Source organism: Thermobia domestica, chromosome 10 (genome assembly GCF_964235325.1).
Source record: "Thermobia domestica chromosome 10, izTheDome1.hap1.1, whole genome shotgun sequence".
NCBI classification, from domain to species: Eukaryota; Metazoa; Arthropoda; class Insecta; order Zygentoma; family Lepismatidae; genus Thermobia; species Thermobia domestica.
The window spans coordinates 121,359,796-121,371,415 of record NC_137463.1 but is presented as its reverse complement, the minus strand read 5'-3'; positions in this window follow the sequence as shown (position 1 = coordinate 121,371,415).

The window sequence follows — 11,620 nt, the reverse complement described above, 5'->3', positions numbered from 1 at the left end:
TAGTTTAAATTTATTATTCAAAAGATAATATCGTATCATAATTGTTAATTGTTGCACACTGCAACTAGACTTCAAGGATAATAATATAGCTATAAGGTACTAGCCAGCGTATACCCACCATCGGGTGCGCGCCTACATGTGCACTATCCAAACATAAGTGCAAAACTCAGTATTAAAATTGTTACCACTAAGAAAAGGTATGCAATAAAATTATACACATTCATCTAATAACCCATTGAGACTGATTACCTGTTACTATGAGATTTACATTCCACATATGGGCATTCTGTGCCCTTTTCTTGATTGAACTGGCAACATTATGCTCCACCCCGGTGAGAGTGAAGCTGCCATGAACACATGTAGCGTTAAGCTTGTTTATTCAACATTGTGATTCTTACCTGAGAATATGCACAAAGCATACTTACTAATGAATGATGCATGTATTCAGGATTGATGCTCAATAAGATAAGATCAGATAAAGACACTTTTGTGTAAACAACACAACTGCACTAAAATGCGAGTGGCCAACATTATATGGAGATTATAAGGGACACCTAGCACCGGTGAGAACACAAAACAGCTGTTCGTGAAGTAGCACTGACAAATAGGAGAGGATACAGCTTGCTGCAGCTATGAAGCAACATAAAAAAACAAGATAATTAAGTAGTGCACCACACTTGTAAACACAGTTCTTCAAAGAACACCATTGAAATGAGCTTGGAGAGATAGCTGGAGGATTCACTATTATTATGAGAAAGCACTGGCTAATATGCCACTTTCACTCAACTCAGAGAGCACTGAACATTATAAACACTAAAGAGGGCTTAGAAAAAGTAAGCTTTCGAAGAGCTTAACTGGGCCTGATAAATTAACAGGCTATATCAAAGATGAGCTTTAATACGCACAAACATGCTCAAACATAATTGAACATAACTAAAAACAACATACTCATCAAAAATGACGAATGTGGTTGCTACGAAGGCAACCTTTATCAGGAAAACACCTTTAAACTGCCCATCTTCATATAAGAAACACTAACACAACAGCATCTCATCTCACTACCAGTTGATCCTGAGCCAAGGCTGGGCGGAGCTAAACCAAAGGGGGCTCCAAGGTAACTCCTTAATAATGGAAAAAAGTATGAAAAACTCCAGAGAAATGTATTGTGGTGTAAAATAACATGTCCCAGAACTGCATTGCCGCTCGACTAAACACTGAGCGAGCGGTGGCGAAAATAACGGGTGGATTCTTCATGCTGCTCATTCACCTGGGCTGTGGGCCACTAAAATGCCTCTAAATTATTCCAACTGAATATGCGTTTGGCATAAATCCTGCACCACTCTACAAGCTGCTTGTTAATAGACTAATACTGCTCACTTAAGAAACTGCACTGGTTCACAACAACACATATGAAAGGATATTGGTTTGGAATAAACATGCTACTTGCTACTAAAATGCCATAAGTAGCTATAGAATCCAATACTTGGTACAGTAACAAGTACACTAGAATGTAAAGAAGACACATTTTGTTGAAGTACACGTTTAAGTTCAAGGAAGTAGTGTTGTAGCAAATATATGAATGGGAATCAGCATTTAAGTCGTTTGTACGTGAAAACCAAGTTACTTCCTGGGAAGGTACATTGCTGATTCGTTACAATCCTTGTAAAGATCTGGACTCTTGATGATTCTGTGCTAGATGTTGAATACATTGCTTCCTTCACTGATATGATACCGGACAGAGCGTGCATGGGGCGGGTTCCCACAGAAGTTTTTAGTGCTTCATTATGATTTCATACATTATCACAACTAAGAAAAACTTCACGAAAATTGCATTATCGTATTAAATGGAGAATGTCACTAGGACGAACACAGAAACTTGAAACATAATTAATGGAGAGGCACACACTGACAGACAAAAACTTGTACTTGTAACAAAACACGTGGGAGACCACTTGCTCTTCTTTATAAATTCCTCTTGGAAATTGCACACCAAAATTATGATGAAAAGTAACCGTAAAGCTTCACTTACACTCAATGTTGCTCTGTCAAAACTGTTGATTACTAATAAAAGGAGGATGGCTACGAGGGGCCTAGATTAAATATAATTTTAGGCTTCTTTTTTACAGATATCGAGAAGCCATGCGGTACACCATCTCTTTCTTCGTAGTACAGCGGAAGTCACCCGCTCGTCTTCCCTCCACAGAAGCGGAAGTATCAATGTTGCCAGATCTTACAAAAGAGAATTAACAATACTACTTAAAAATATTACCATTATAAAATAACACAATTACTAAGGGCACTACATAGCAGCCATTTTCTTTTTCATTTATCGTTTTGATATACCAAGTTACAATACCTCATGGAAAGCAGCCATTCTCTCTCAAACCCAAACTTTGTCTTTGCCTTCTTTTACATCAACCCCGATACAAGACTACAATTTCACCATAATGCTTAGTAAGCATGGCATCACATCCGGATCTTCATGGATGAACCACAAAAACATTTTCCTGGCGACATGATTCTAGGAAGTTTTCTAAGGCTATTAGTGAGGTGAAAATTTTAACTTCGACGTTTCGAATGCAGATGTTGGATTCATCTTCCGGAATTGTAATGAGGAGACTGGAGATATGTGAGCATATATATTTGGTGACTATGTAGAGACGGAGCTATGAATAGAGGCATGTGATTATCTTAAGGAAATGCTGACTCCTGATTGGCTCCTTATCTCTCTCAGGGATAGGATTTCGAAAAATTCCAACTTATCTACTACTAAAGCGAAAGGAGAAGTTCAAAATTTAAAGGATCTAAGACGTGCCAAAATAATTGATTCAAGCTGCTCATCCACCTTAAGGAGCATATGTAGAAAAATGTAAAAAGGAGAACATTTATACAAAATTTTAAGATTTTACGACTAATAGTTTGGAGATGTCGCGAACGGCAAGAAATTATTCAAATTCCTTTATATTCCGTTCGGGGACGCATTTTTTTTAAATCCCATCTTATCTAAGGTTGAAGCTAATTGAAAAGAATTGGACAAAATTAGTAGTTTGTACGCCTAATAAATTCGAGGATAAGGTGAACAATTAAAATCATTCAAGCCCCGTTATCCATCTTTAGGAGCTTTATTTCAAAAATGCTTACCTTATCTAGGGGTTGACATTTCGTACAAAATTTCAATGTTCTATGTCCAATACGTCGGAGTTATGAAGAACGGCAAAAAATCATTCAAGCCTCCTTATCCCCTCTTAGGGGATGGATTTTGCAAAACCCCATCTTTATATAGCGTAGGACCCATAGAAACATTTGTACAAAATTTCAAGGTTTTACACATTACTTTCCGAGATCTGTTGATAAGTGAGTCAGTGGATTTATACAAAGAAAGAAAGAAAGAAAAATTGCCAACAACTATTAATAAAAATACAGGAAGATACATTTTTTAAAAAATAATTAGGTCGACTTAACCACAATTGTAAATTTAACAATGTTATCCAATAACAAAGCATTTTTTCCAAAAGTCTTTTATAATACTTACTTGTTTATTTCTGATTCTCCTTGCCACAGATACAGCACTATCCAGAAGAATACTGTTTTTAGCGGGAGGTATAATTTCACGCTTAAATCTATTATAGTAAATCCCAAATAATATATCAATTATTTTGTCGAGACAGATGCGAAATAATATCGCAAGTCTAAACACAAATTTCCACATCATTAACAAAAGGAACGCTGAAATGTTTTCATGATCTAAAAGTAAAATGAAAGAAATTAAAAATAGAATAAAAACATTTTTTACATTAAAAACTAGTCACAATAACGATGAGACATGATTATGTTAGACATATACATATAAATATAGGTCAATTGTATTTGGCTTTGTCTGCACTCATAATGATATATAGAAGGCAGAATCGAATTTTATTTTATGTTTTACTTTATATTAAAGTGGTTTAACATGTAGCTTCTTTATATATTAAACATAACTTTCTCAGACATCAGTAACTGAAATATTTTTTTCGTATTTCAACCATGTTTGATTTATTATAACTTACGTTTCCAAAGCAATGGCTGCATTCATCGTCAGAGTCCCACTACCTAGGCAACTTATTGTATGATTATTGTAATATTATTTTAATTGTTATATTTTTATAATTTTACATTTAAAGTATTGTTACAATTTAGGGTTTCATTCAAATTTATAATCTAACTATTTCTTAATTATTATTATTACTTTCGGTCTCTTCCTTTTTTGTTATTATTGGATTAAAACATTCAAAATATCATTTAATTTCAACCTTTCACCCTGATTAATGTACTCTCACGTAATTTTACTTCTATTGTTTCTCTTAATAGAGTAGATCTGTACATAACCGATTTACTTTCAGACAAAATTTTATGCTGTTTTTCTTGTACATCTTGGGTTAATGCTGGCTTATTTGGGCGATTTAATCGTATATATCTTTTATGCTCCTCCCATCTGATTTTCATTGTATGTACTATTTGTCCAATGTATATAAGGCCACATTCGCAAGGAATTGAATACATATCTGGGATATCCAATCTTTTCTGATCATTCACGGAACGCAGCATTTGTCCGATTTTTAAATGTGGTATGTGAACTGTTGTTATTCCATATTTGTTCCATAAACTCCATAAACGAGTTATTTTATTAGCATATTGCAAATGAAAAGTATGAAAGCTAAATTTTGTTTTCCTTCTGAAATGCTTTCTGAATTCTCTTGTTACATATTACACTTTTTGTTTTCTTCTTATGTTTTTTTTTTTTAATTGTAAACATTATCTAGAAACATATTTTAAATAACGTATTTCGTCCTGAAGGTAATCAGATTTATTAGATATTACTTTCGCGTTGTGTAATAATGTTTGTAATCTTGTATTTTTTTCTGGGTTGGATGATGATATGACGCCAAAATATATTTATTCTCAGAAAGTCAAGCTTTGCTCTACTAAGAGAAATAAAGTATATAAAAAAGAAATATGATTGGACAAAAAGAACTCTGGTTAAATTAAACTCTGATTCTAATCTGAAAATTTAATGAATCAGAAATACCTGTACTTTTAGAAGTTCTAAAATTCGCACCAATTCCTAAATTTCTTCCTAAGAAGGAGTTAATACGTTAATATGTCCCAACATGAATGTGTTTACTCGTCTAGAGGATGTACTGTTCAATATATCCGGATCAAATTTTAAATTGAAAACTTTTATAAGATTCTCCAGGGTATGGGATTCAATTTTTTTCACACCGTGTGCGTGGGTTTTCTCGGGGTTCTCCCGTTTCCTCCCACTTTCTTCATTCCACCATTTCATTCATTACTCATTATCACCGTCTCCTTTAGCCTAACCGGCATAAGCGTGGGACGTAAAACTCAAAATTTCATTTCATTTTTTTTCAAATTTTTTGTACCCCCTAAATTAGGAATAATTTACTGAAAGATGAAAACAAAAATTCTGATCTTTTTAAAAACAGTTCTAACTATTTTGTTTATATTTCGTACATAAATATTTCAGTAAGAACTTTATAGGAAATAATTTCTCTGGAAAAAAAAACCCTGAAAGATTAATTTACTCCTGCGGTGAATTTTTATCGGATGATTTTCTCAAAAACGACTCAGATAATTTTGTTTATATTTCATAAATAAATATTTCATTACTAACCTGACAATATAGCATAACTCATGTTTTCTGAAAAATTTACTTTTTTTTGTTTCAAAAAGGACAGACAATTTTGTTGATATTTTATAAATAAATGAATATTCCATTAATAAATCTAACAACATGGTATAACTCATTTGTCCTTTACAAATCCACAATGACTGCTTTACTCTTGAAGTGATCTTTCAGGGCGATTTAAAAAATCAGCCGATTTTCTTCATACTTCATAAACAAATACGTACTTCATTAATGATCTAAGAACATTTGTTCTAACAATATAACTGACTTGTTCTTTTAAAATGCACAAAGGGTAGTTTACTCTTGAGACGATCTTTGGGTGATTTTTTTTAGAAATCAGTCGATTTTGTTCATATTTCATAAATAAATGTTTCATTAATAATCTGACACTGTGGCTTAACTCGTTTGTCCTTAAAGCCACAAGGGGTAGTTTACTTTTGAGAATGAGTTCCTTTTCGGATGTTTTTCTCAAAAGCGACTCAAACGATTCTTTTTAATATGTCATAATTAAATATTCCATTAATAACCTGTAGCGTTGGCTAAATTACTTCTTATAAAACTGTCCACAAGGGCTAGTTTTCTTCTTCGGGCTAAGTTTCCTAGAAACGCCTTACAATAGTATTCGTGTTTTATAAATGAATGTTTCAGTAATAACTGCAGCATAACGTGATTTATAGCACGGCCAACAAGAGATGGTCTCTGACGTTTCTTACCACATGCGGTGGGACATTGCAGCCCCTACTTTGATACCAGTGTTACCAACCACGATCACTCTGTCTTATACCATTAATTAAATTGCCACTACAGTTGCACCGAAAAAGACCTTGACAGGCGAGTAGTGGCAATGTCACTGCGAGCTGTCAGAGACGTTCTCTTACTGGACGCACTATAGTTTAAGAAATTTGAACGAGAAAGTTTAGTGCGGTGGTTTTATTTTGTTTTAGAGTACAACGAATGCATGTTTGTTAATAAACGATAACATAAGAAAAAGACCACAAAAAGTTATTTACTAATTCGACTGAAAGGATAATATTTCCAAGGAATGATAAATATAACAATTGCATTTCGTTACAGAAGAAAATACTCGGCCAATCGAGCTGAAATTTAGAACACAGATGGAGACTAAGAAGTACCAGGTCTGAGAGAACACTACTGAATATAGGTTAGGGCTAGTTAACAAATCGCAATAATGTTACGTAAATCCTATAATGTTACGTGAATCATTTCCATGAAAATTCTTATAGTGTATAATTAGTGTATAGTGGGAGTGAGCTTTTTTAAAAGACAATTTTCTCAAATGTGACTCATATACAATTTTGTTATTTTAGAAACAAATATTTCATTAATATCCCTAATTTATGGCATAAATAATTTGTTATGAAAAAAATATATATAAGTGATAGTTTACTTTTGAAGTTGAATTTTCTTCGGGCGAAATATTCCGAAAACGCTTTATTAAGTTTGTTCATATATAACAGGAAAATGTTTCATTACAGTTAATAATAATTAACTATGATTTAGTTTAAAGAATTGGAGCAAGACAGTTCAGTGCGAACCTTTTATTTTTCAGAGTGTAACTACAGTGTTTTCAGAGTGTACCTTCCCTACACGTCCTAAAAGAAATGTTCCCCTGGAAGATGGGCTCTGATTCGGCCATCGACGTGATGAAGGCACTATCGTGATTCATCGAACAATGCAACATTGTGCACTTGTGCCGTTGCTCCATGGTCCAATAATCAAATAATGGGCCGTTGCTCCATGGTCCAATAATGGGCATGTGCCCAATCCAGTCGTAAACAACAATACCATTTGGTTAACATGTGGGCCTTTGTGGCGTACAATGTAGCCCAGGAAATGAAAGGAAAAAAATCATGATTGTCGGGAAAAATTCGAGACAAGCTGAATTTTTGCCAGTTGTTAAGACACAACTAGAGATGTGTTTTCCCAAAAGTCTCCCCCTTGTGTTTTCCCCTCCACCCCCTTTAACATCCAATTTGCAAGGTTTTCGATTATCGCTCATATCTTCATTATTATTAATCCGGCCTTCAAACTACTTTTACAATTATTTTCCTTGAACGACGATCTGAAAAAAAGCTATTCTTAACAATTTTCGCTAGGTCTAATACTTTAAGGGAGATCCGTAGAAATATGTAAAATTTTACATTTTTATAAATACTTCTTTCCGTTTTTTATATTTTAACTTTTGTGTATTCGATAATTTGCAGAAATGTTTCAAATAAAAGTTGTAGAGCACACCTTTAGCTTTAAAACGGTGTGTATATATATATTAATATACTTAGAGGTATGGAAAGTGTAAAAGGGCACCTTAAGAGAGCGAAGTGCGTGCTCACCAAGCAGTACCACACACACTGGCGCTTGGACAGCCGCTCCCTGCGAATTGTTTAGTCGACTTTAATATATCAACATAACAGTTGAGAAGTTTGATGTAATAATGGCGTAAGCGAGTTTACGCCCTTTTTGCATCAAACGCATTTGTGGCTTTTGCCATGCTTATTAGCCTCCTGGCAGTGGTGGACAAATTTCAATTGAATTAACAATTAATCTGTAAATTTAATTGTAAATTGCAATTAACAACTGAAGTAAGTAATGGTCAATTGTTAATTGCAGTTGGCCATTAATAGAGGAGAATCAATTGCAATTAATCAATCGATTGAAAGTAATTGCAGTGGAAAGAAATTGCAATTGAATTCAGTCATTCAATTGCAATTGAAATTAATTCGCAATTAATTCAATTGCAATTGATTTCCACAGCAATTACTTTCAATTGATTGATCAATTGCAATTGATTTTCACTGATTAATTTTCAACACTGTAGTTCAGAGAGGGCATGGGGCAATGAAAACTTTAGCCACGACCAACTGACCCACCACACATCGTGACCCACTCTGACCCACCACCCACCATGAACCACTCTCACCCACTGTGACCCACAGATCCACCAAAACCCATTGTCATCAACTCTGACCCATGATTCACACCCTCTTCTCTGCTGACTAAAGAGTTTAAACTTGTAATAAACAAGGCTATGAAATTATCACTCATCGAAGTTCGAATTTCTACGATCAACCGCTCAAGCACCGCTCTATTACAATAACGGTGGATTTGACCATTCTAATATAAAGAAAATAAAGAGTTTGTTTGTGTGCCTGTCTGTCTGTCTGTGTGTGGCCTGTGGACCGGACGAGTGGACCGAAAAGATTCAAAATTTGGTCACGGGTACCTTGGTCTAGGCCCCAGATCAAGACGAAGAGTTTTTTTTTTTTAATTTCGAACTAGGGGAGTCTCAGGGAGACGTTTACCGGGACCGGCCTGGGGACGAGACAAGTTGACCGAGGGTTACCAAATTTTGGTCACATATACCTTTGCTCCAGGCCCCAGACCAAGGCGAAGCATTTTTGACAAAATTCGAACCAGGGGGGTCTCAGAGGAGAGTTAACCGGGACATGTAAAAGTAGTAGAAAATGACCTATATTAGTGTCGATTTCATAGTTTTCACGGTCGCTGAGATCAATGGTGAAACTCAAAACCGCGTTTACTTTCACATTTAGCCCCCATCAGCTAAGAAACAGGAGCATTATAAAGGGTATCACGAGACATGTACAAATAATCCACAATGACCGGTATTAGTGTCAAATCCATAGTTTTCGCGGTCGCTGAGATCAATGGTGATGCTTTCATTAGCGATGATTTTCAAATTCAGCCACCATTGTATGCGGGCCGGAGTAGAGTGGTTTCCTATCGTGACCGCCCTGAGGCGATATCATTTTAATCGTGGTCTTTTACGCTGTATTATGGGGTTCTAGCGCCGCTGTGTTGCCAAATTATGCCCGAAAGGGTTGAAATTCCCTATATTTTGTATATTTATAGTGTAAATCATGCAACATTGTAAGATATAATTTAATTAAATTTTGATATCAATTTAATTAACCCTTTAATTAAACTCTTATCAAATTGATTACCCCTTTAATCAAACAGCTATTAATTTATTCAATTAAAGATGATTGCGTAGAATTAATGTAATCGCGTATGATGATATACGTACCGTTATTACCTTATAGTGGTATTTAATTACGAAAGGGTTTAATGTATTATTGAAGTAATGACTGCAATTATTTTGGATTGATAAAGCGTGTTAGATGGTACCGTTGGCGCCATTACTGTCTGACCGCAGCGCGAGTTTCCTTTATAGTTTTTCCGTGCATTTACTTTGTATATTACCGACTGTGCATTAACTGCACTGTATTGAGCGTTAGCTTTCCGCTGGCGCCATTTCCGTCGCGAGTTTTCAGCCCCGCCCGCTTTGTATATCCGCCGCCCGACAACCGTGGACGCTAATGGTATTTTCGGCGCACTTTGTATGTTGTCCGATATTTTAACTTAAGTAAGAAGAGAAAGTTTACTTACCTTTGATAATATTCCGCCACTGCCTATTTCCTGGTTGTTGTTACTGCTTTATTGATGATAACAATCTTTTTATGATGTAGGAGAACTTGTTGCACGAACAAACAAATATTGCGATACCGCATTTTGTAATTTTATGTTTTAGGATATATTTATAACCATGGTTGACTTTTTGATTCAGATTATTATTAAACTTAATAAAATAATAATTCATTGAGTGAATATATAAATTTGATATTGTAATTTTATGAAAAGTATAAATATTGTGGCTTTATTAATATTCTATTTTTATACATATGAAGCATATGTATTCTTCCTTTATCTTATACAGAATACACATACTTTAGTATAATGTACGTAAATAAGTTTATATAATAGTATATGAAGCATATGTATTCTTCCTTTATCTTATACAGAATACACATACTTTTGCATTAAGTACCTTTTTTAATTTTATAGGGTGTAGAAATTAAAGGCATGAATATAGTTTAAAAATTTTATTGTAGAAATAATGACAAAATATTATATATAATAAAAAATAAAAAAATGTAAATATAATAAAATGAAAATGTAAAATATATAATAAAAATTAAAATGAATGTATATAATAAAAATAAAAATGAATGTATATAATAAAAATAAAAATGTCGATATATAATAAAAATAAAAATTGTAAAATATATAACAACTGTTTAATATAATGATATATACAATGTTCTATTGATTGTTTGTACTTGATTAACAAAACTAATTTAATATTTGAAAAATGGTATTTACTATATGAAAAAAATCTATTTACAATATATAAAAACTATTTACAATATGAAAAATGTATTTACAAATTTACTATATGAAAAAATCTATTTGCAACATGAAAAATTCATAATATATAAAAACTATTTACAATAAGATACAAATGACTTAAAATACAATATACACAATATATAAATACTATTTATAATATAAATTATTTGAAAAAATATTATTTACATCTGAACCCGTGAATCATAGGGTGTGAGGGGTCATGAAAGATTTAAAGAATTTGATAATATAGCATACCCGGGAATAACATGTTAGAATGTATAATTCTTACGTGTTTCCTTTCATTTATTCATACCACTATTTATATTTTACTATTTATTCATTTATTTACAGTTTGTTCAATTTTATTAACAAGATATATACAAATATTTACATTACATTCATGCACTCACACATTCACACATTTGCCAACCATTAGGCACGGTACCCAAAGGGTAATGTCCTGTAGTCAGTCGTGCTGTCAGGATTTAATCGTCGTCGTTTGTTGGATACCATTTGATGGGTCTTTGTTTCAGGACGTGAAACGATGACAAATCCGCGCTTACGGGTAATCCTACCTGGGATGTTTATTGTTTTCCTTTCAATTTTTCCACGAACCAGGTTGTAAAAATGCTCAAAATTAATTTCTTCGCGTGTTCTATAATCCAAAGTGATACCCCGAATTTTATATACATAATCTAGTTTTCC